The sequence below is a fragment of the Hermetia illucens genome, chromosome 2 (assembly GCF_905115235.1).
Source record: "Hermetia illucens chromosome 2, iHerIll2.2.curated.20191125, whole genome shotgun sequence".
Classification (NCBI taxonomy): Eukaryota; Metazoa; Arthropoda; class Insecta; order Diptera; family Stratiomyidae; genus Hermetia; species Hermetia illucens.
Window position 1 is genome coordinate 105,805,670 of NC_051850.1, and position 22,269 is coordinate 105,827,938.

A 22,269-nucleotide genomic window follows, 5' to 3' on the forward strand; every position below is an offset into this window, starting at 1 on the left:
GGAACATATTTTGACAGTCCACCTTCCCAAATTCCGCAATTTGTAGAAGCTACCAATATAAGGCCTGATCGAAGGCGTATGCTGGTGAACAGGAACTCCTTACTCTATTCCCCGCACATCGGCATGACGATGACGATGATTTCGTATTCCGGAAATTATGTCGGCAGTATGGCCAGTCGAATGCTCTTCACTGCACGAGCCTCCTGCCTCCTACCTTCACTTCTGACCTAGTCGAGATTTCCTCCCTCTTGGGTTCGGATTTTTTGGGTTTCTTGGAAGCATTCCCCTCTTGTGGGTTGATCTCTGAGGTCTGTCCTAGGCCTTGTTAATGGTCTCTTCTTATTTGAAATCTTCCTTCAGACAGCGCAGATTACATTTGCCACCTGCGCCTTTTGAGACTTACATCCTTTTAAGCAATGTCTTCTCTGCAAACCAATGCTTAAATAAGAAACCGTATAGACCAGATGTAGCTGAACAAGGTACTCTACCGAAATAAAGAAGAATTAGTACAAGCGGAAAAACATAGACCTAGACCTCCTACTCGGAAATAGGTCGACCTCAGCGTTCCATCAGTAGACTGGTCGCTTACTATGAGCCACCAGGTCAACATGGAACATTGCAAGCTTCAGTTACATATCATATCAATCAACTTCATTCCTGCGAATTGCGCTGCTATGAACAGTTGAAAAGTATATAGTGTAGATGAAAAGTCTTGAGAAAGTATAAATCATTTCGTGTGTCTAGGTTGCATATCATGCTGTACATTTATATTTTGTACCTGAAAAATACTCCAAACGCATTTAGGAAATTGATTCCTTCGAAGTCGAGAAGTTCGGGATAATACCAGCTAAGCGATAGAAGCAGCGAAACAAGTGGGTTCCGTGGCTGGTGGAGACCTATCAAAACTGATTTGCTCCCAGGTTCTTACCATACACCTAGAGACGTGTACGAATAGTTTTCATAACGGAACCGAGCAGACCATGAGCCCGCGCCTTCCTCATCAATCGGACCGATATATATGCATGCCTTCGAAAAGTTACCAAGCATGAAATAGAGGCAGCGCAGAAGCTATTTGCAGCCAGAAAAGTTCGAATCGGGTGGGCTGTATGCCGTCTGACAGAGAAGATTTCTTGAATAAGATTCTTCAAGTGCATCTTTAAAGAAATCTTCTCTCTCAGACGGCAGACAACCCATCCGACTTGAATCTTTCCGGCCTGAAATAGCTTCTGCGCTGCCTCCACTGGAAGCCGCATTGTGGCCGTTTGGGTATAGGCTTTTCACAAAGTCACAATAGACTCCTCGCCATGTTGCTCCAACTTGAACTGCTTCTTCAAGGCAATGTAAATTTCTTTTTTGGATGTCATTTAATCAAGATCCTTGCACTGCGTATAAACCTCATGTTTTTGGGTCCGAACTTTGACATTTTCATCAAGTGAATTCTTAACTTGGCTTCGAAAGCCATCAGTTTTTCTCAAGCTGAATTTTTTCAACTCAAATATAAGGTTATCATTCCTTCTTTTTCGAATCTTGCTGACATTTCCACCTAGATATTTTAGGTCAGGGTCCACTTTGACCTTATTATATATATTATATAATATCTTCACGTAAAACAAATTACCGCTGGGCGAATTCGCAACCTGGCCCTCTTCAACCTGACAGTCATGGTATTGCTCATAGAGTTCGTCATTATATAGGCTACAGAATCGTCCATCCTCATGTAGGGAGCCAAAAATTCTTTGGAGGATTCTTCTCTTGAAGCGGCCAAGAGTTCACAGTTTTTCTTGCTAAGAACCTATGAACCTTTGAACCTATGGTGAAAAGTTTCGAGCGGAACAGTTTTTGTAAGCTGAAATAGGCTCTGTTGTCTGCCAACAACCGTACACGGATTTCATCTTCATAGCTGCTATCGGTTCGATTCTAGATAGGAGAAATTATTAACGATCTCAAAGTTGTAGTTTTCTATATTTATTCTTCTCGTGCGATTTGATGTCGTTGGTTGGTTGGTTTATGGTCCTGAAGTTGCCACCATATAAATCGTCTTGCCTTCATTGAAGTGCAATCCAAGATCTCGCGCCACGTGCTCGATTTGGATGAAGATAGTTTGTACATCTCGGGTTCTTCTCATGATGTCGATATCGTCAGCATACACCAGTAGTTGGGTGAACTTAAAGAGGATCGTGCGCCTCGCATATAGCTCAGTATCACGTATCACTTTTTCCGCATGATAGGGCATCCCCTTGTTTAAGACCGTTGTTAATGTTGAATGGCCTCGAGGGTGATCCTACTGCTTTTATTTGGCATCGCACATTGGTCAGGGTCAGCCTAGTCAATCTTTTCAATTTCGCCGGGGCACCGAATTCTCTCCTAGCCGTGTACAATTTTACCCCGGCTATGCTACCATAGGCGGCTTTAAAATCGATAAAAAGATGCAACTGATGTCCATATTCCAACAGTTTTTCTATTGCTTGCCGCGCAGAAAAAATTTGATCTATTGCTGATTTGCTTGGAGTGAAACCTCTTTGGTATGGGCCCATAATGTTCTGGGAGTATCCGGCCTAGCACGATAGCGGAGAATAACTTATAGATGATACCCAGTAACGTGATACCTCCATAATTGCTCCACTGTGTGATATCCTCCCTTTTATGTATGGGACAGATAATGCTCGTTGCCATTCGTCAGACATTGATCCGCTGTCCTACACTTTGAGCACAAGTTGATGAACCGCTTGGTGTGGTTGATGGCCTCCATATTTAACTAATTTGGCTCCTGGCAACTTATGATTTTTGAGCCAGTCGATTGCACCGACTGTTTCTCCTATACTTAATTGTGGCAGTATTTGTCCATCGTCTTCAGTTGGCGGTATCTCTAACTCGTCGATCTTCTGGTTGTTCAGCAGTTCATCAAAATACTCAACCCATCGCTTCAATATGCTCAGTCTGTCAGAAATCAGAAATATTTGAAAAAAAAACACAGTGGTGCTTCTCTACGAAATTTATATATTTCCACATTTTAGAAATTTTCCCGACAACCTACCCTTAGGCACAACACACCCCCCTAGAATCAGAAAATTTAAAATTGGTGCAAGGGATAATATAAGAGAGAATTTGTTCAAGTTTCAAGGAAATCCAACTATTATTAACAAAGTTATCGAGGTTAAAATTTTTCCATATTTTGTGAATTTCGTGCATTCTACATCGTGTATGATGTCATCATTATATGTCAATTCATCAATACAGTGAGCGCAATTTCTATAGGCACACCCAATTTTTTTCAATTTTGAGATGAAATTCATGTTAAAACAAAATATTATATTCAAAGTAAAGTGGACACATTTATTTTAAATTATAATACAAACAAAAAATAACGAAATAAATATTATTCTTAAAAAAATTAACAAAAAATAGCATTTCAGTGCGCAATTTCCATAGGTGCACTTTCATTGTAACACTTTTACCAATCGAATAAAAGACATCAATCAAACTTTAGTATTTTGTTTTTGCACCATTATTTCTTATTATTTGAAATATTCTGTTTGGCATTGAATTAATAAGGGTTTTTAGTACATTATCATCGATTTCCCCCCAGCACTCTAATATTTTCTTTTTTAATTCAGCGACTGAGCTAAACTGCCGCCCATTTGCCTAAACCCTTCTGGATAGTATTCCCCAAAGGTTTTCGATTGGGTTTATGTCGGGACTACGGGAGGGCCACTCCATTATTTTTATGTTTTTAGAATCTAGGTAAGATTTTGTGAATCGGGAAGCATGGACGGCGGCGTTATCTTGTTGGAAAATAAAATCTATGTTATTTTTCTCGTCTAAATATGGGACAAGAATAACCTCTAACAAATCGGTGTAAATGTCTGAGTTCATTTTTGTGGGTACTATCCCAAGACGAAGTTTTCCATGATAGGAGAAAGCACCCCAAATCATTAAACTTCCACCACCAAAGTTTCTGCTCATACGCAGAGGGTTATCTTTTCGTAGGTCGTGCCAGTAACAACTAAACCCATCGGGGCCATTTAAATTGAATTTCTTTTTATCAGAAAAGATAACTGTTTTCCATTCATCTTCCCATTTCATATGTTTCCGTGCTAAATCTAACCGGGCGGTTTTATGGCACTGTGTTAGGTGCGGAGCTTTCGCGGGTTTCTTGTATTTTAAATTGATATCGGCCTGCAAAATTTGCTGAACACGCCTCTTTTTGATGGGAAGATTCAGTTTGGAAACAATTTCAGCCGGACTGAATTTATTTTTCGTCGCTTCATCCTTAATTTGTGTGATGAGCCTGTTTCCAACTTTTTTGTTTCCTTTCGGGTGCTTTCGGGCGGCGTATTTTTCCCCTAATTTGAAAAAATTTCGGATAACATTTAATGATCTGCCGATTTCCTTTGCTATAGCTCGCATACTGCATCCCAGATTCTTCATAGTGGCTTCTTTTACTCGTTCTGTTTCAGTTAATACTTTTCCACGTGGCATACTGTTGTTGCTATATAAAACAATAATATAAGACTATGGATTTTAACCTATATAACATTAAACAATACTATTACTAATAACACACCGTTTTTTGTACGAAAAGCCCCCTCTAAACAACACACTATAAATTTTTTTTCGTATGCACTTATAGAAATTGCGCAGTTGAAAACGGATTTTCACCATAAAAACATAGAAATTAGCACAACTAATCAGCTGATCACATTGCAAATGTCAAAACGCCTTCCCAGCAAACCCGAGAACAGATATTAATGCAAGTGGTCATGATACAGCAAGCGTTCTTTGTGCCTTCCTTGAAAATTATTAAAAATGCCATAGCACCTATAGAAATTGCGCTCACTGTACAATACCAAAGTGAGCTCATGTGAATGGGAGGTCGTGAGGAAACACTTCGTTTTCGTTTTTTAGTCATTTGTATATCAATATCAGCATATGTGCGCAGGTAGATGTATATACCTGGTAGCGAAGTTTTCGGGTAGTGTCTAATTCTGATAGATATATTTGTACATTAAAACAGCGGTATTCAATATACGTACTGTATATGCGCATATGTATGCTTTCGTGCACGAGGTATATTGAAAATATGGGTACAATCAATTTACATGCATCTTTTTCCCGTACTCGCTTGTTTGGTGGCAGATTGATGGCAATATGACTGGGTGCACCCGGGCCACCTGTGGCAGTAGTAGCTCTCACCATATTTTTCACGTCGTGCTTGTCCTTGATAAACTCGGACAGCTCAACTATTTTTGCACCAAGCTCCGTGAAGAGTAACTTCTTCGGCTCTATGAATCCCAACCAAATTACTGTTTTTAAATAGCCCTTTGGCATTCATTGACCTTCTCTCCCCTTTATTTATTACGATTTTTGACATTAGCGGGAATCTCAGAGTTGACGAGATTCTCTTGAATGGATCCTTTTCTTGGTGCTTACGTACCTCCTGCTGTCGTTGTTGTTTGGTTTGAACACCTCCTTTTCCACATTTAAAACACTTGTAGCATTAGATGCCACGGTGGCCAAGTTGTAAACCACCGAGGCACTGCAGTCGAGGGATATCGACGACCGCAGCCGCCGGCATTGGTGTTCCAAGTCCCTGCACCCTAAGTTTTCTCCTTCTCACGTCCTTCATAGCGGCTTTATGTTCTGGGTATCCTTTCCATAGCCATTTCGATCCACACACCAGAGATGAAGAAACACTAGCCCATGCACAGTCAGAAAAGAAAAGTACAGGAACACGTACTTACATATCAATAGATATGCCCCTATCAGCCACCTGCGGTCGCACCTGATGGGAGATTTGGCAACTCCTCACATGGCGGCTGTCCGTCTGTCGTTTCAATACACGTAAAAGTTGACCGCAAAATATTTCTTCTCCGAATGTAGCCACGAGGGATATCAAAGGAAGTGTCTTAATTAATATTTTTCGAAGAAGATACTAGTTTTGGCATTGGTTTCAAAGAAAAGAAGTGAATCTGAAAAAAAATATGGTGGTCCGCACACATAGCATCTAGGCCTCAAAATACCCTACGTTACGATGTTTCTTTAAATAAAGTTAATAATCCGCAAAATGCAAAGATGCAACAATATAGGTTTTAATTTCAACCATCATTCTGGACAGTTTGGTTGAAGTCCAGCCTCTTATTAACCAAGGTATAGTAAGTTAAATTTGCCTTTTTGGCATGAAATTACTACTTCATAAGAGCTAAAATGTCAGTATCACATCGAATTGAATAATTTTTCTAGAAATTGGCTGGAAACCCTCTCAAGTACATCCAACAATCATAAAGATCTGCAATGATATAGGCTATAGTAAAGAAGAATAGTGCGAAACACACCATTACTGACAAAGTTATAATAGGTTAAAGTGGTCTACAAATTTCTGAGACTAAATGTCAGCATCGGATTAAGGTGAATAGTCTAACACACTAAGTACATAAACACTACGAGCTGGGTACAACGGGGCAAAGGTACGCACAAATATTCTTATAAAGGAAATACCTTTCATACCCGAAGCGCCGAGCTTCTGGTTTTCAACTTATTTTATATGTAAGTCTTGCATTGTGTTAGCTAGGATAATAACAATTGGAGGGTTTTCCGGTTGCCTGCTAAAATCCTTAATAATTCCGTTTTCGGCTAAAGGTTTCAATTTGAATAAATTTGCCGTATTTCGGGAACTATTTGATATCTTTTTCAATCTTAAAGCATTTCGGAAATCATGTGATCGCTTCTAATGCAAGATCTAACACTGAAGATAGGATTAAATGGTACCCAAAATACGGTATATGTATTGAATTATTCCAATTGTATTCATTAAAAAGATTGGCTATCAAATATACTCCAGCCTCAACAATAATAGGGCTAGGATTTCCAAACAAGAGAGCAAGGGCCTTACAGGCTAACAGAGGCAATTGAAACCTCTATTTTCAAATAACAACGAAATAATGTCACCGCCGTAACGGTGAATCCGGCTGGATGATTTTTGGCGGAATTTTTTAAGAATTTACATTGGGAACTGAAGCTTTTCTACAGTATCACCACCACACCATGTTAGGGTCACGGAAGTTTCAGAAAACCAATCCCATAAGCTCAGAAGTGAGAAAAATGCAGTTCCTACGCTAAACTACAATGCATGCCTTCCCTTATGGGGAATGGAGCATTCAGGCGAACATTCCTGAAGCTGTTTCTGTAACTCACATGCTATAAGCAGAAATCGAACTCTCCCATTAGCTCTGAAATATGCTGTCTGCCATCTGAATATGCAATAAAGTGCTTTCTCTGAACAAAGTACGCCGCGTGCTTGCTCAATAATGTAGGCGTCCCACCGATTCCAGCGGAATAGTTATTAGCCAGAACACGTGCAGAAAATCAATGAGAAATGTTTCGCTGCATTCCTCCAGATAAAATACCATCGGCCCAACTTCCATATTTAAGCACGACTAATACTCTTTGTGCGACAGATAAATCTAATCAATGCATTGATCGGTCACTTTCAAGAGTTTGTTGGCTTCGATTTAATCATGCGAGTCCCCAAGTGGCCATTGTCGTGGGCTCGGGGCGCCTGTCCGCCCAAAAAAGGCAACTCTATCCACTTATTGTTTTCCCATTAATAGGGGCCGGGCCGTATTTTGCGTTTAATTGATTTATTGGAGAATTTTATTGAACCGGCCGGCGTAGTGTCACAACGGGCGCAGTGCTGCGTCAGCACCAACAATCTGGGGGTCGTAGACTGCGTCGCTAACCATGCGCAGGCGGCGAATGCCTAGTTGTCCATTGACATTGAAAAATAAATTGCAAATAAAGTGCAATCTAGTCAGCGCAGATACTTGCTAAAGAGTGGAGACATTGTGGGCCTTTCTGGTTCCATTGTAGTGCCGAGCGTTGGACACAATACCTGCACGCAGCCAGCACTTGAGGTGCCTCCGGAATGGGGCCCAACTGGCCCCAACGCCGGTGACTTCAAGCGGCCCAGCCTGCTCTCCCTGGATATGAGTTGCTGAGTGGTTTGCTCACTGAGGCGAACTTGGGGCGGTTGGGGCATTAAATTGAAGGTTGACAGACGGCATTATTCGTAATGATGTGAACGATGAGATTAGTTCATGTTTTAATGACAATTTATTGCTGTTTTCAATGTTTTGACGTAAAGCTTGATAAACGACTGAATTATCCTCCGTGTGTGTTGCAGACGGAAAGGATAAAATTGTTTGTTTGATATGCAAAGCATGACTAATCGCATCAAAACGCTGTGCGCATACGAATTGCAACGATCTGCACTATGATCTCAATGTTTACAGTTCTATGGTGGTATATGTCTCCCCGTCATTTGCGAATTATGGAGATATTTCCTATATTTAGATTTTAAACACGAAGAGCGCGTTTCCAGAAACACAACTGCGGATTCTTATCAACAAATTGCTATGATCGCGCAATATAGTTGGCTAAGCCCACGCACGCATTCCGCTGTCTACACTCACAGATTTATACTTAAAAATAGTTTTCGCAGTTCGTACTCTGTTTTTACTCAAAAAACAAGTCATCGTTGATAAAGCGTTCACACTTGTTGCTTTACTGAGCAATGAATAGCCTTCATTTGATAAATCGAATACCGAGGATTTTTCACCATCATTACTTTGAACCGCCATGACTCGCTTTACTGTTTCATTGATTGTATTCTGGAGAGTTCAATGGGTTACATAGAAGTTTTCCTTGCATTCCTTCCTTATATTGAGCATATTCACAGATAGATGGGTAGATACTGAAAGTGAGCCTCCAGCCGCTTTGAGAACATAACATCAACTGCGGAAATGAAATTGGAGGCTCTCAGAGTCCGAGGAAGTCCTGATAAATTCATTTCCTTGTATGCAACATATTTCCTTTTCCCATAGTTAACTGGCTTCAACACCTCCATTACCCCCCTTTCAATTCTCTGTTCCCAACTCAACATCCTTATCCTTACTTATTTTAAAAATATTAAAAATGATAATTTTTATTTTCAATCTCGATTCTATTTCTTTTTCTATTTACAATACTATTTAAACTCTCTCACCTTTTTAATTCCCATAAAACTCCAAAATTAAATATTTCAAGGTTAATATAAAAATTTTATATAATAACATTTCAAAAAGGGTTATTGTTGTTCGAGTTTGAAATGCGTTATTAACGCTTGTTTGCGGCTAAAGGGAAATATTGTGCATGCAAATGCTGGGATCTAAGGAACTGCTGTTGGGTATATGCAGACTCGAGGGAAGACAGTTGAGCCGTCGCTGAGCAGTGGACTTGAGGGAGTTGCAACTTTAGTGCGCACTATGTCGCACTTCATCTAGTTCTCGCTGTAAACAGTTTCTGTAATAGACAAGTACCAAGTTGTACGCCATTTTAAAAAAAAATTGAGTTGATATATTTCCCGTCTAAACTTAAGTAGTAAAAGTGAATTTAATTTTGGAGATGGTGACGACGGGGGTATGAAGGCATTAACACCCCGGTGAAATCAGAATCGCCCATCCATCTGTTTTACCCCGTAGCGATGATGGCGGAAATCGTGAAACTCTTAAGATTGGAAATCTATTTAAAGGTAACTGTAATAATCTTCGTATGCAAGGAAGCTTTGTTCATGGTGGCTCCAAAACTGGCAAACAGAAAGGTCCGCCACTTTTCGCAGGGTTGGGGAGCTGTGAACCCTTAAGTTCAACATCCACTGCTTATATGACCCAGCTGTCGCACGACTGTGGGAGAGCAATCTTACTGATCGAACGGCAGATCTATTGAGTAACGCACCTGAGAATATCGATGAGCATTGGCCCGTTATCAAAAATGGTCTTTTCACAGGCGCTTCACAGGTCGTCGGCCACATCCCGAAGGGGCGTCTTCGGGTCCGGCTGACTGCAAAATTGTGGAAACGGATTGATGAACGGGAGGAATTCAAGGTTCCACTAACCACTGCGTGAGCGATGATGGGCGTGACGCGCTCGAACTTCCATATTGAGCCAAATCCCGAGAGTTCAGCGTAGTGTACGCTGTGACAAAGAGAATTTGCTATTGCGCTGGTCAGGGAAGCAGAAGACGCCGCAGATCGCAATGATTTCAAAACTGTATACCGCAGCACGCAGACATCAAGGTCGCCGATCTTTCGATGGTCCTGTGGAGAACGTCAACGGTCGCCTTCTCATCCACAATGATGAACAACTGAAGCTTTGGAAAAAACACTTCGTCATGGTTCTGAACCGTATTACATCAAGTGAAGTTCTTCCTTTTGTGGATGAAATGGCTTGTCACCGTAGCATGCACCGTAGCAGAAGAGAAATCATTTGCCCGCAACCGTAGTAAAGCCCGTGGGCTTGACGGCTACCGCAGATCTGCTACTTCCACTTGTACGGAAATCTTGGAAATTCGAAACGATTCCCACGTTCCCAGAGAGTAGAAGAAGGGAATAATCATTAAGATTCCAAAGAGGGACACCTATCTTGGGTGTGAAAATTGGAAGGGTATCCGCGTTCTTTTTGCGTCGCAAAGATAATAGCTAACCAATCCTGAAATGCATCAAAGAGCATCTCGAAAGGTTGAACGGCGGAAAGCAGGCTGATTTCGCCTCCGCATCCTCCTGCATTGTCCACAATAACACCCTACGAATCGTTTTGGAACAGAGCGCGGAATTCAGATATTCACCACCCCTGCTCCTCATCGATTTCGAGAAAGCTTTCGATAGCGTGAACCGCGGGTGCATCAGGAGTGCTCTACGTGGTAGGGGCATTTCGAATAGCTAATAACTAATATCAGAGCGGCATATGATGTCGCAAAATTGCACGTGCTGCACGGAGCTAAAATCCCGGAGGATTTGCATTCACAAGGTTTGCATCCTATCACCAATATTATTTCTTCTTGTTAACGGTGTCGTTTTTTATGCTTGTGCAGAGGGTGTGGATGAGTACAATGGACAGTAGATTCTTGCCTCGTACACCTCGACTACACTGATGACATCTGCTTCCTCTTTTACCGAGTCACGGCCTTTGGCCAAATGGCTCTGGATTTGGAAAGAGAGGCAAATCTAGTTGGACTGAAGATAAACACCAACAAAAAAAAGGTTCTCACTGCAACGGGTCATCACACTCTCCCAATCTGCATTGATGCGTAGAGGATCGAAGGTGTCGATCAATGTGTATATCTAGGAATTATGATTTCTGCCACGCTGCACCGAATTGGATGTTGCTCGATGCAATAACAGCGCTAGATTTTTGAGACTATTCTGTGCTAGTGTTCTTTTTGCGTTGCTATATGGGAATAGCACATAGAAATTGAATCCCACTGTTACTCAAAAGCTTCAAGCTTTTGTCAATACCTGTCTGAGTCGAATCTTTGGAGTACGCTGACCTGACACTATCTCAAACAAAGAACTTGGTCGGCGCGCAGACTTGCCAATCGTATGCAATGTGATCGTCAGACGAAAGTGGCAGTGGATAGATTGCGATTAAGGAGGGGTGACAATTGCATTGGTAGCTATGCCATGCAGTGGAGTCCACTCTCCCAAGATAGCTGACGAGTAGATTTCCCAAGGGCACTTCGTACAAAAGAGTAAAGGACGAGTCCAAGCGTCTCGGGATGTCGTGGGGAGAGCTGAAGCGCATGTCAGGTAACCGCAAGCGATAGTGCGTAGGTATGGTTCACGTGCTATACCGCCACCAAGAGGTGAAGGGCAACCATATATATACTAATAATATGACTTGAATCAAACTTTCCAGTATCATGCTCTATATTATTATTTGTATTCATGCTAATTGTACTTCTACGATTTACTTAAGGGGGGTTTGCTGTCGATTTCCAAAATATATGTAGTAATATTCAGTGGATCCTGGATAATTCGAAATCAAGGGTACCAATAAAACTAACCAAAACTCAAATTGCTCAAAATTTAAATTACCGAAAGCAGGAGTAGGTGCTTAAAGAAAACAAATGCATACGTACGTATTCGATATATTTAGACATGCAGATATTAGATGAGTTTCGATATTTTCGACATAAACTGATAATAGATCAAGTAACCAATGACGTAATACTTGATTGTAAATACACTTTCTTAAAGTATGAAGATATTCTGGTGTGCAACTTCGTGCTCATCGCGATGACAAAAGCTTCAGTTTGATTTTAGGCAGAAAACATTGAATAATTTACGTTGTCATGTGCTTCACTAAAACACCTCAACTCTCGTATGTATTCTGCAGGCTTCTGAGCTATATGAAAGTGGTTTCTCTTCGATTACACCTTCCTCGTCTAAAGATTAATTATAATTATCGATCCTCTCTTTGTTGACGCCTTCCAAAATATCCTCATTTGTAAGACTTCTACGTTAGCGTCAACGTTTACGAAGTTCTCGTAAGTTACAGCTGCATTGTGAACTAAATCTACCCAATCCTCTATTGAGTTACATACTAGCTTAGCTGGAAATCTTCAAGGTCTTCTTCAGTATTGGCGTATCAAATGAAAGGGCTCAATCAGTAATTTTCGAATCTGATGATATTTCTAATACTGGGTGAAACGTAAAGGAATGAGTGCTCAAAATGTGTGTTCCAGCAAGTGTTGTTTCACACAAAACCTTAAAAATCAAGCCATTAATAACAAATTTATAAAAGGTGTGTATTTCACGTGAATTGATCGCACTCTAGGACGTTTATGACATTACGATCATGCAAACACATATGAACGGCAGAGTTGGGATTTGGAAATATATATCAAGGAATATTTTGAATTTTTAACTTTGTACAAATGGAAAAATGTGCCTTGGGAATTTCTCACACAAGATGAACATAAACCCTTTATACCAGAAGCGTCCCACTGGTATTCCGATGGTATGCGAATTAAACCAGGTGAGAACCGGCTCGCTTTAAAAAAAGTTTCCATCCAGGAGTCAGGATAACTCAAGATTGAAACAATCTTGATGCGAAATTAAAAACCAAAAAGTATTCTTTAGTACATAAGATTATCTTAGATTTAAATGAAGGAATTAACGAAAAGTCCGTTTTTGGATTTTTGGAAAAGATGCTTACAAAAACCTCCGGTTTATTCCAAAAAATTATCCTTTTTTTTAAAGAAAAGAATAAGTTCGAATTGAAGAAAAAATAAATTCTTCGTTCGAGAATTTAGTATGTGACATAGGTGTGGCAAGTCTATGCGAAGTCGGTCAAGAGGTTTTCGACAAATTTTGAGTACGAACTTAAAAAAAGGCGACTAAAGTTTGATACATGAATAGAATGGAGAAACATTTTTTTCTTCTAAATTTACATAGAATCGTCGATTCCAGTTCCTTAAAGCAACTGCATAATCCAAAGCATACTTTTACTTCATCCTACGACAAATTCTCTCCTTTTGAGTACCAGCCTGAGATTTGCGTTCTGCGTTTGATATGCTATATATTCTCGTCGTCTTAATGATGGGCATCCGGAGAATCAATGGTCTATAACCCCAAAAATGCTGCTGCTAATAATATCAAATTTTCTGATAATATTTCTTACAAGTTTCAATATCTGAAAAAACAATTTTAAAATCGACTTTCCGACCCTTTTTTCCACTTTTCGTTGTAATTACTCTAAGACGATTTCATGGATATGTATTACAATTGAAAATTCCTTTGAAATGTTTGTTTAGATTTGACAATTGTGCATAATCGAACGTGGACGAAGGGTTTCCACAGGTTCTACGTCTCTTTATGAAGCTTATACTAGCACTTCTGCTGTTCTGATTTATGATTGGATTAACCGCGAACTTATATTGGCTAATATAATAATTCAAATAGGTTGGTCATGTAAAGTTTTTAGTCTACTAGAAGAAGGGTTTCGGGAAAAACGTCTGGAACAAGCTTCCTAGAAATCAATCATAATGGAAAATTTCTGAGAGAAAAAGTGTAGTCAATCAAATATTGTGGCATATTTTGTTTTGATACGCACCTTTGCCTTTTATTTTGAATACAACGATCATTTCAATAAATGAGAACTAGGAACGAAAAAACAATGCTGACCATCAATCCAGCTGATCGATCGTAAGTAAACAAAATTTTGAATCTGATCGATTGTGTCATAAATTCGGTATCTTGAGATGAAAAGTAAACAGTCTGAAGATTGATTTGCTTGGCACTCAAAAATGGTTGGAGTGGAAACACTTCGCCCACTTGAGCACGTTCAAAGGCAGCGCGCAGGTGAAGGTAAATTTCTTTCATTACAACTATTCAGCCGAGAAACCTGGTCAGATGTTAGGTCTGGAACTTTGTAGCTTCACAAACAGAAATCAACACGTACTGCAATTTTTGGGAGAGACCAAAAGAAACAAATTCTTCGTCTTGAACTGGATAAGATCAATTCAGATCTCTTCCGTTCTATTTGTTTTGTATCAGCACGTCATCGAAATGTTTTCGTTCTCAGGAGAAGAAACAAACAAATCAACAGTCGGCATCGCCACTCAATTACCAAATAGTCACGTCTTTTTTTAAACCCGGGGAATCATATATCCGGACGTATACACCTCCATAAATATGTATCTATGTTATATGGGTGTGCATCCATATTAACGCTATTTGGCAGACGGGAACGCAGAATGCGAGCATGGAGTCATACGGGAGGCTGGACCATGGGCCAACTGTTGACACTTAAAAGTAAACAGACGTCCTAAGCGCTGCATGGAAAAGCTAATAAGTTTTATAACTGGCCCGAATCGTATTGGGAAAATTAGAATTTTCCGTCTGGTTTGAGGTTTCCAAATAACACACCCACGCGGAATTTATTGGGGAATCGAATGGCTGCGTTGCAGTAGCAAAGCGATCGATTCTCGTACAATACGCATTAGTTCATCTCCATGGAGCCATAACCCTGGTGCAAGTATATTCCCCATTGTAGCGGCTATATGGACAGCGTCTGGAATAAACCACCGACAATTTGCGAGATGGGCCAGAGAAAAGTCGCTGCAGCCTAAATGGCCTATCAAAAGATAACCGGTATGAAAGCTTAACTACCGTTGATATGTAGGTAATACTTTTAATTGACACTTAATTCAAGCCGCCACCAATTCCCACTATAAATCGGAAACTAAAATTTAAGTCACGACATCCCCTGCTTGCTACACAATACAATCTGCAAATTTTAACACTTTATTATTGAATTTGGAAGATAACATTGAAAGAGGTTTTTCGGTTACTTCGACTAACCAACTACTCAAGTGAGTAATAATTCGCTTTAGGTACTTAGTAGACATAAAGTATAAATTGCTATGGCTTCCTTTGTTCCAATAATGCTGAAAAAATGCCCTGCATAAGTTGGCAGACTTGGCCGGCTCTGTCTTTACCGTGAGCTTGCAGGCCCGGCTAAGTTTTCCGTCCGAGCCCAGAGCTTTACTTTCCGATTTTCTCTGATTACTGCAGGCACTACAATGTTATGATCTCCCAGGTCACTCTCTTGCTGAGGCGATATTCCCTGAAAAATGGTGAAATGAGTGCATGTGATATTTCGTATGGTTATCGAATGACTCTATCACAACCCTCTTGAGATCCACCAAAACTTATGTTCGTCCCTGAACAATGTCTCTTTTACTTCGCCAAACAATTAATTTAGGGTTTCTTATAGGCTTGCTCTTTCCTTCTTAACAAGTTTAACCTAACATCATCTGGACAATCGTTCGACTCAATGGCAACACGAGTGAAAATTAGACAGTTTACTTTCCCACCAGAAGTTTAGTTTTCTGATAGACAATGTGCATCTGAGTTGTATTTTGTGCTAAAGGAAACCCTTTTTATATGGGCACCCAATTTAATTGTATCTCTACAAAAGGTTGCTGGATCACCACTTTCACTGGCCAGCTTTACAGGATCTCCATTTTTCGCTCGGAAATTTATGTAGTAGTTGCTGTGTGAATGGTTCTCACTAATGCGCTAACAATTGTTATCAATACAGCCTTCTTTTTCGGTCGTTTTGATATCATTTTCGTAGGCCAACCGGATGTCCAACTGCACATCAGAAACAAAGCTTCCAAAGCATGCCTTCAAACTCTGCTAAAATTAAACTTAGAAGGGCGCAGCATTTAGACACATATACACCACCTATCATAACATAGCATAACATAAATATTATAGTTTTTTCGCCGAAATTTCTATAGGTCTCCGTTCGGAAATAGGTTAGAAGTGGAAATCCTAAACGACTCTCACAAACTAAGTTCGATTAGTTTAATTTTTCAGTCCCAATTAACACCTATATTAGTTACGGTCGTATGGCGCTAGTAGCATTGTGACTATTTTTTAAACCCTGCTCTCTATTGCTATGACATCGAATCGCACACCTTGGCAACGTACCGTTTATCACCATAACTTTCGCATTGAACAGATTCATTGATACGCTTTTGCATGCTTTCGCGAAATGTTGGTATATGAACAGAAGAATAAAGAGAAAATTCAAGCCCAAGGAAAATAAGATCCCCCTTTATATCACCAAAATGTTCATCTAATTCTGTTAAAATCTTTGTTCCGGGCCTATGAGACGACTAACCTCATAATTGGAGCATTTCAACTGTAAAGATGTAATGTCAGATATATCCATAAGCAGGGCACTCATATAGAAAATTCTCCGTGGATTTTGCTTCCTCATAGGGCACATATCACCTTGTTTAATTCCTATTCTGAACATATGTCCAGTTAGCGATTTATGACCAACCAGAATTCCAACAATACTTCTGCAAGTCCGGCTTTTCGGCTTTGCGGTATGTTTGCTTGGTTCTGAGGGAAAGTTTGGTGTAACTAGCAGTATTTAGGTTCTGCCAACAGTCATTATCGGAAGCTTTTTTCCAGTTCCTAAATAGCAGCATTAGCCAATGTCATTCACAATCCAATTGCTGGTTCCGTATATACTTCATCCTGAAACCTCGTTGCATATTGTCCCAAAAGAAAACCGTTTCTTGTTTTGTTTTTGAGCCACCTCGCCACTAATTCTTCTGATTTGTCTCAGTTTTCCTGTCTCAGGATAACTTCATACCTTCTACCGAACATTATTTATGGGAACCTGAGAATCGGAAGGCATTCTGAAAGCGGGATTCAGTCCTCCTTATAACTCTTCCAATGCTAAGTATGTGCTCCACATCTCCATTGTTTCCCCATAGATTTAAATGAATTAGTATATGAGTATTTTGCAGCTCATCAATTTTCTATGATTATTTGTTTGGATCAGGATGTTCGGTCTAGTAAAAGAAATCTGTTGTTTTTGTCATGACCTCTAAATATAAAATCGTGTATTTGTGACTAAAATTAACTCTAGCGTTTCCTGCAGAACTTTATTTATGAACGCTAACAATCGATAGACCTTCCCAAGTACTAAGGAGGAGACGACGCTATTGCACCATTTTATTTACAGACCGATTCATTAAAGCAAATAATAATAGAAATTTAATGGGCGGCCCAAATTTTTTCAAAAAATCCCAGCTCCATCCCTCTACAATGGTAAAACGTTTGTATAAAACTTGTTAGCAAAATATTGAAAAAAAATCTATACAATTTATAAAAGTCTGAATTTGAAACAGAAAATTCTGAAATGAGTTTGGAAAAAATCTAAAGATAATTTGGAAAGTTCGGAAACTAGTTTGAAAAATTCTGAACTGATTCGAAAAGTTCTGAATTTGATTTGTAAACCCTATGTCCAAAGGGCGGCAAATTACGTGATGAATCTGGAGCTGCGTAGGACCATACCACACATAGTTCTGTGCACTACGGATACATAAGCGAACAAGTCAAGGGGATACTAGGGATTAAAGCTCTGCTTTCTTACCTAAAGCCCCTGTGACTATGTTACTGAAAAAAACGAAGTGGAAGAAGTCGTATAGACCACTGCAAAGTTTCGAAGCCGAAACCTTACTGTGCAGCCGAAAGTCAGAATTGTGTGGATAATAGGCAAAATACGAGTACGGGTAGTCCCCATAAAGTGTCACTATTATTCAAACTATTGGCAAACGTCTACAATCTGGTGAAGACTACACGGGACGGTACCAAAAACTTTCAATGATAATCAAAGTTGCGTTCTCTGTAGTGATCGCGGCGGGTTTGGTAAAAAGATGTACATACTGCTGGTTAAAGGCGATGTCCAAACTTCAGGGAAGGATTTGAAGGTGCTCCGATGAACATATCCGACATCTGAAAAAACAATATGTGTCGGTGTGTCATCGCTCATGAGCTGCTGGTTCAGTTCGCTGCAGAGGATAAAACAGATCTAGCGCAAAATAGCTATTAGTACGGGATCAAGGAACCAGCTTAATCAAGTACCGCTGCCATCTGGGCTTTTGACGGCGTCCTATTTTCGCCGCTATACCTGGATGACCATTAGCCCGGTGCTCTCCCTACACATGGAATGTGCCGAAAGTGGACATTATAAGACGTTCCTATGCCCTTGGAGCAGGTAAAGCTGCTTTAGTGGATACTTGAGAGGGTATGGTAGCTGCAACTGATACTGTTGTGAATTAAAACCACTCTGAGGTGGTTGTCTACTTCATCCCGAACAGATGGAACGCATTGTACAGTCATTATTGCCTGCACATCCTGCTCACATTTATGCATCGAGGATTGCCCACCTTTCACGATAAAAGACTGGAAGAGGCAGTCACCCTCAAGAAAACTAAAAAGACACTAGGGCACAACGACATTGCGGCAGAAATACATGAACTAGTCAACTGGTCAGCATAGAAGGCATTTTTCCTTCTCACTGGAAAGTGGCAAAGCTGACGCTGATCAGCCAAGACATAGGAGATCCTGAGCAGCCGTCTGCATAACGGCCATTTTGCAGGAAGGAGTTTGAAGAGCTCATCAGGAGTAGACTCGTCAATGGGGTAGGTGCTACCAGGGCTTTCTCTTAGACAGTTTGCTTTAGCGCGGGAGATCCAAAGCAGACGCTATCATGCAGACTGAGAATGCAGTTCATCGAGCTGAAGTATATAGCCGTCAATCTAGATGAATAGTGGGATTTTTGGAAATATATCATAAGTGTATGTGTTTGTGTGTTTAGAGCCGCGAATGAAACATGCATCGAATGAGTGGCAACTCTCTTGGCAAAACCAGTTGAGAAGCAAATGGACTACGAGGTCCATCGGAAACTTAGGTCGCTGACTGAACCAAAACATCACAGGATTGATTATTTCCTCACCCAGCTTTTAAGAGCACATGGAGGTTTTCAGTCTTACCTGCAGAAAATGGGCGAGGCAATATCACCATTTTTTAAGATTTCGTAGGAAACAAAACCTTGTTGAAGTCACTGTCTGTCCTTGTGCGTCTTTATCTGTATGTATGTATGCATGTATGCATGAACTTTTCTCAGAAAAGTTGTTACAGACAGGAAATTTATTTGGCGAAATTGATATCATTCTACGTAGAGCTTAAGGGGACCATGTATCATTATTTTTATTGAATATAGTCAAAGGTCCTGGTCAGTGCTCTCTCATGGTTTAGACATCAGTTGAGGTGTAACATAAGCCTAAATGTAGATCATCGTACTTCAGAACCTGCTGTATATTCATTTATTATTAATACATCAAAGTTGTCTGCCTTGGCTAAATATTCTGCACTCTCAGACAGAACGAATAGCCTAACTTACTTAGAACATGCTATTTTCACAAAATTGAGCTCACGTAAACAAATGTTTTCTATTTTTTAGAATACTATTTATTGTACTTACTTTACCAGCGGTATCATCAGGGATGCGTTACGGAAAACCCTGATGGTCGTTGGAAAAGGGAAATAAACATTTTTTGAAAAAGTAAAACCACACTTTTGTGAAAAAGTAAAACCACACTTTTGTGAAAAAGTAACTTTCGAGGAACTAACGGTTATCAAATATGTACAGTTCGCATTTAAAAAAAATGGACCCATCTACAAAACTTATCATACCTGAAGGGCTGAGCTGCTGGTTTCCAACTTGTTTATATATAAATTTGACGGCTAAGAAATTATAAGATGGGAGCAGATAATAAATGCTGCTTCATTTTATTCGCTTTTAGTAGTCCTGGACTCCGGTTTCCAGGGGAATATTGAGGTAGCTAGTATAATACGTTGGAATATTGTACTACTGGGTCTTGCTCCGCAATGCGCAAAATTTTTTATAAGCATGATCAATATCAATATAAATATTTTGTGCAATTTGCCCAACTCTTCAATATTTATGAAATGTACCTGCGTTCTAAATCTAGTCCTGACCTGAGCAGGTCAGCTATAAACATCCAAGTTAATCATATAAATAAGTAACGACAGTAAGCAGAATATTCCCCTTTGTTTTTGTATTCTATGTCTTTCCTGCACGTTGTTTGGGAGTAAATAAAAACTTCGACATCCGGCGCGATGAAAACCGATTCGCTATTCGGATAATTTGCAGTTATATCATATTGTTTTCTAGAGGCTCTTCTTTAGATAGCGTTACTATTTTTGAGTTAATTACGAAACACCATAACATTGGAGCTTTGGTTTAGGGCTGATCATCCTGATCACTCTTCAGAAAGCAGGATATTCGCTCCAGCACTTTCAACAGGATACCAGAATCAAGAAAGAAGCCACCGAAGTGATGCTCTCCCCCTTGATTGCTCAAGCCATCAACCAGCAGGGATAGAAGACCTAGGCGTCGTAGGGTTATAACACAAAAATGTATTGACCGTCCTTATTACTGTGTCGTAAATTAGAATGGAACCCCGCAGTATACAGATGTCCATTATGCGTTCATCACTCATTCCACAGAACTCAGGAATCTTCCCCAACAACACATTATCAAACAAAGCTCGGTTTGGGTTCATCACCGAAATTGTTCGCATATTCCACCTGTAACTCCACGAACTCAGTAGCTATAAAAGAATTTCATATCTAGCAACGCTGACCAAGCTTACGCGATGGGATGCGCTGCATTCACAGAGCACTCAGAAATTCTCTAAGAGGAAATACTTCGAGAATGTCCTTGAGGGGGGATTCCAGACAATTTCTAAAAAATATAAATAGACTGTACCTTATTTAAGCAGATATCGGTATAGAGGGAATTTGAAGGTCTGGGCACCGTACAGTGGTATCTCCGCGATTTTTAAAGTTTTGTGTAAAACAGAACTTTATTGAAATCGGCTTACTGTCGGTCCATCTGTCTCACGTACTATCTTAGAAACGGTTATTCATATTGTTTCGAAATTTGATAGAAAGGTGGGACCTCTAAATCCCAAACCACCTCAAACCACGATACAAATCCCACTACCGCCAGGGAGATTTAAACCGCGACCTTCCGTACGACAGCCTTGTGCTGTACCCACTCAGCTATCCGGAATATCTGAAGAGAAATATGGTGATATATTAATATCATGTTTAAATAAGGTGAATAATAGTATATTTCCATATTTGTTATAAATATATTTTTAAGAAATTGCCTGGGACCCCCTTTAAGTTTATCTTAGAATTGTCAACTTGTGCAGTAATATAGGCCATGCTCTAGAGCATGAGACTACTAAGTTTATTGGAAGCCGCACCATTACTAACAAAGTTTAGGGTAAAACTGGTCACTTTTGTGCAATTTTCTTGTATTCTAAGACTTTTAATATCAGTGTCATACTAAAGCGAATGGTCTGATATACTAAATGCATAAACATTACGAACTAAGTACAAATGGGACAAATGACCATTCAAATCATGCATGTATAATGAGCAAACAAAATCTTTCATAGCTGAAGCGTTCAGCTTCCGGTTTCCAGACTTGTTTTCAAATGTTTTCGGTTGGGTACCTTCTGGGAATTGGTCCGTAAAAGAGAGAATTTGCAGCCGGTGAACAAGAGGCAGAATAAATCCTTTCGGAAAAACTAAACGAAGCCCACTCTTGGTCCTAGAGCACATTTGATAAAAAAATGATAATAATGTTAATGTAAAAATACTTATAATGCGTCTAAATTAGGTTCTGACATATAATTATAATTTACTTACATAAGGAAGAGTGTATCAATTGAAGCGAAAAAATTTAATTTATTAATATCTTTTTGAATTTTCAACATTTTTCTTGCAAAAATTGGTATCCATTGACGAAAATCGATTAGTTAAAATATGAAAACCAGTCGGGAAACCGGAAGTTGGATGCTTCGAGTATGAAAGCTTTTGTGTATTTCTTTTATAAAAAGATTCGAGTGTGGATTTGTCCCATTAGTAAGTAACACGTAATATATGCATATATTATGTGAGAATATTCACTTTCGGGTGATATTGGCATTCAAAATTTTGAATTTCCAAGGAAGTTATGTTAGTAATAGCACGATTTTCACCAAGCT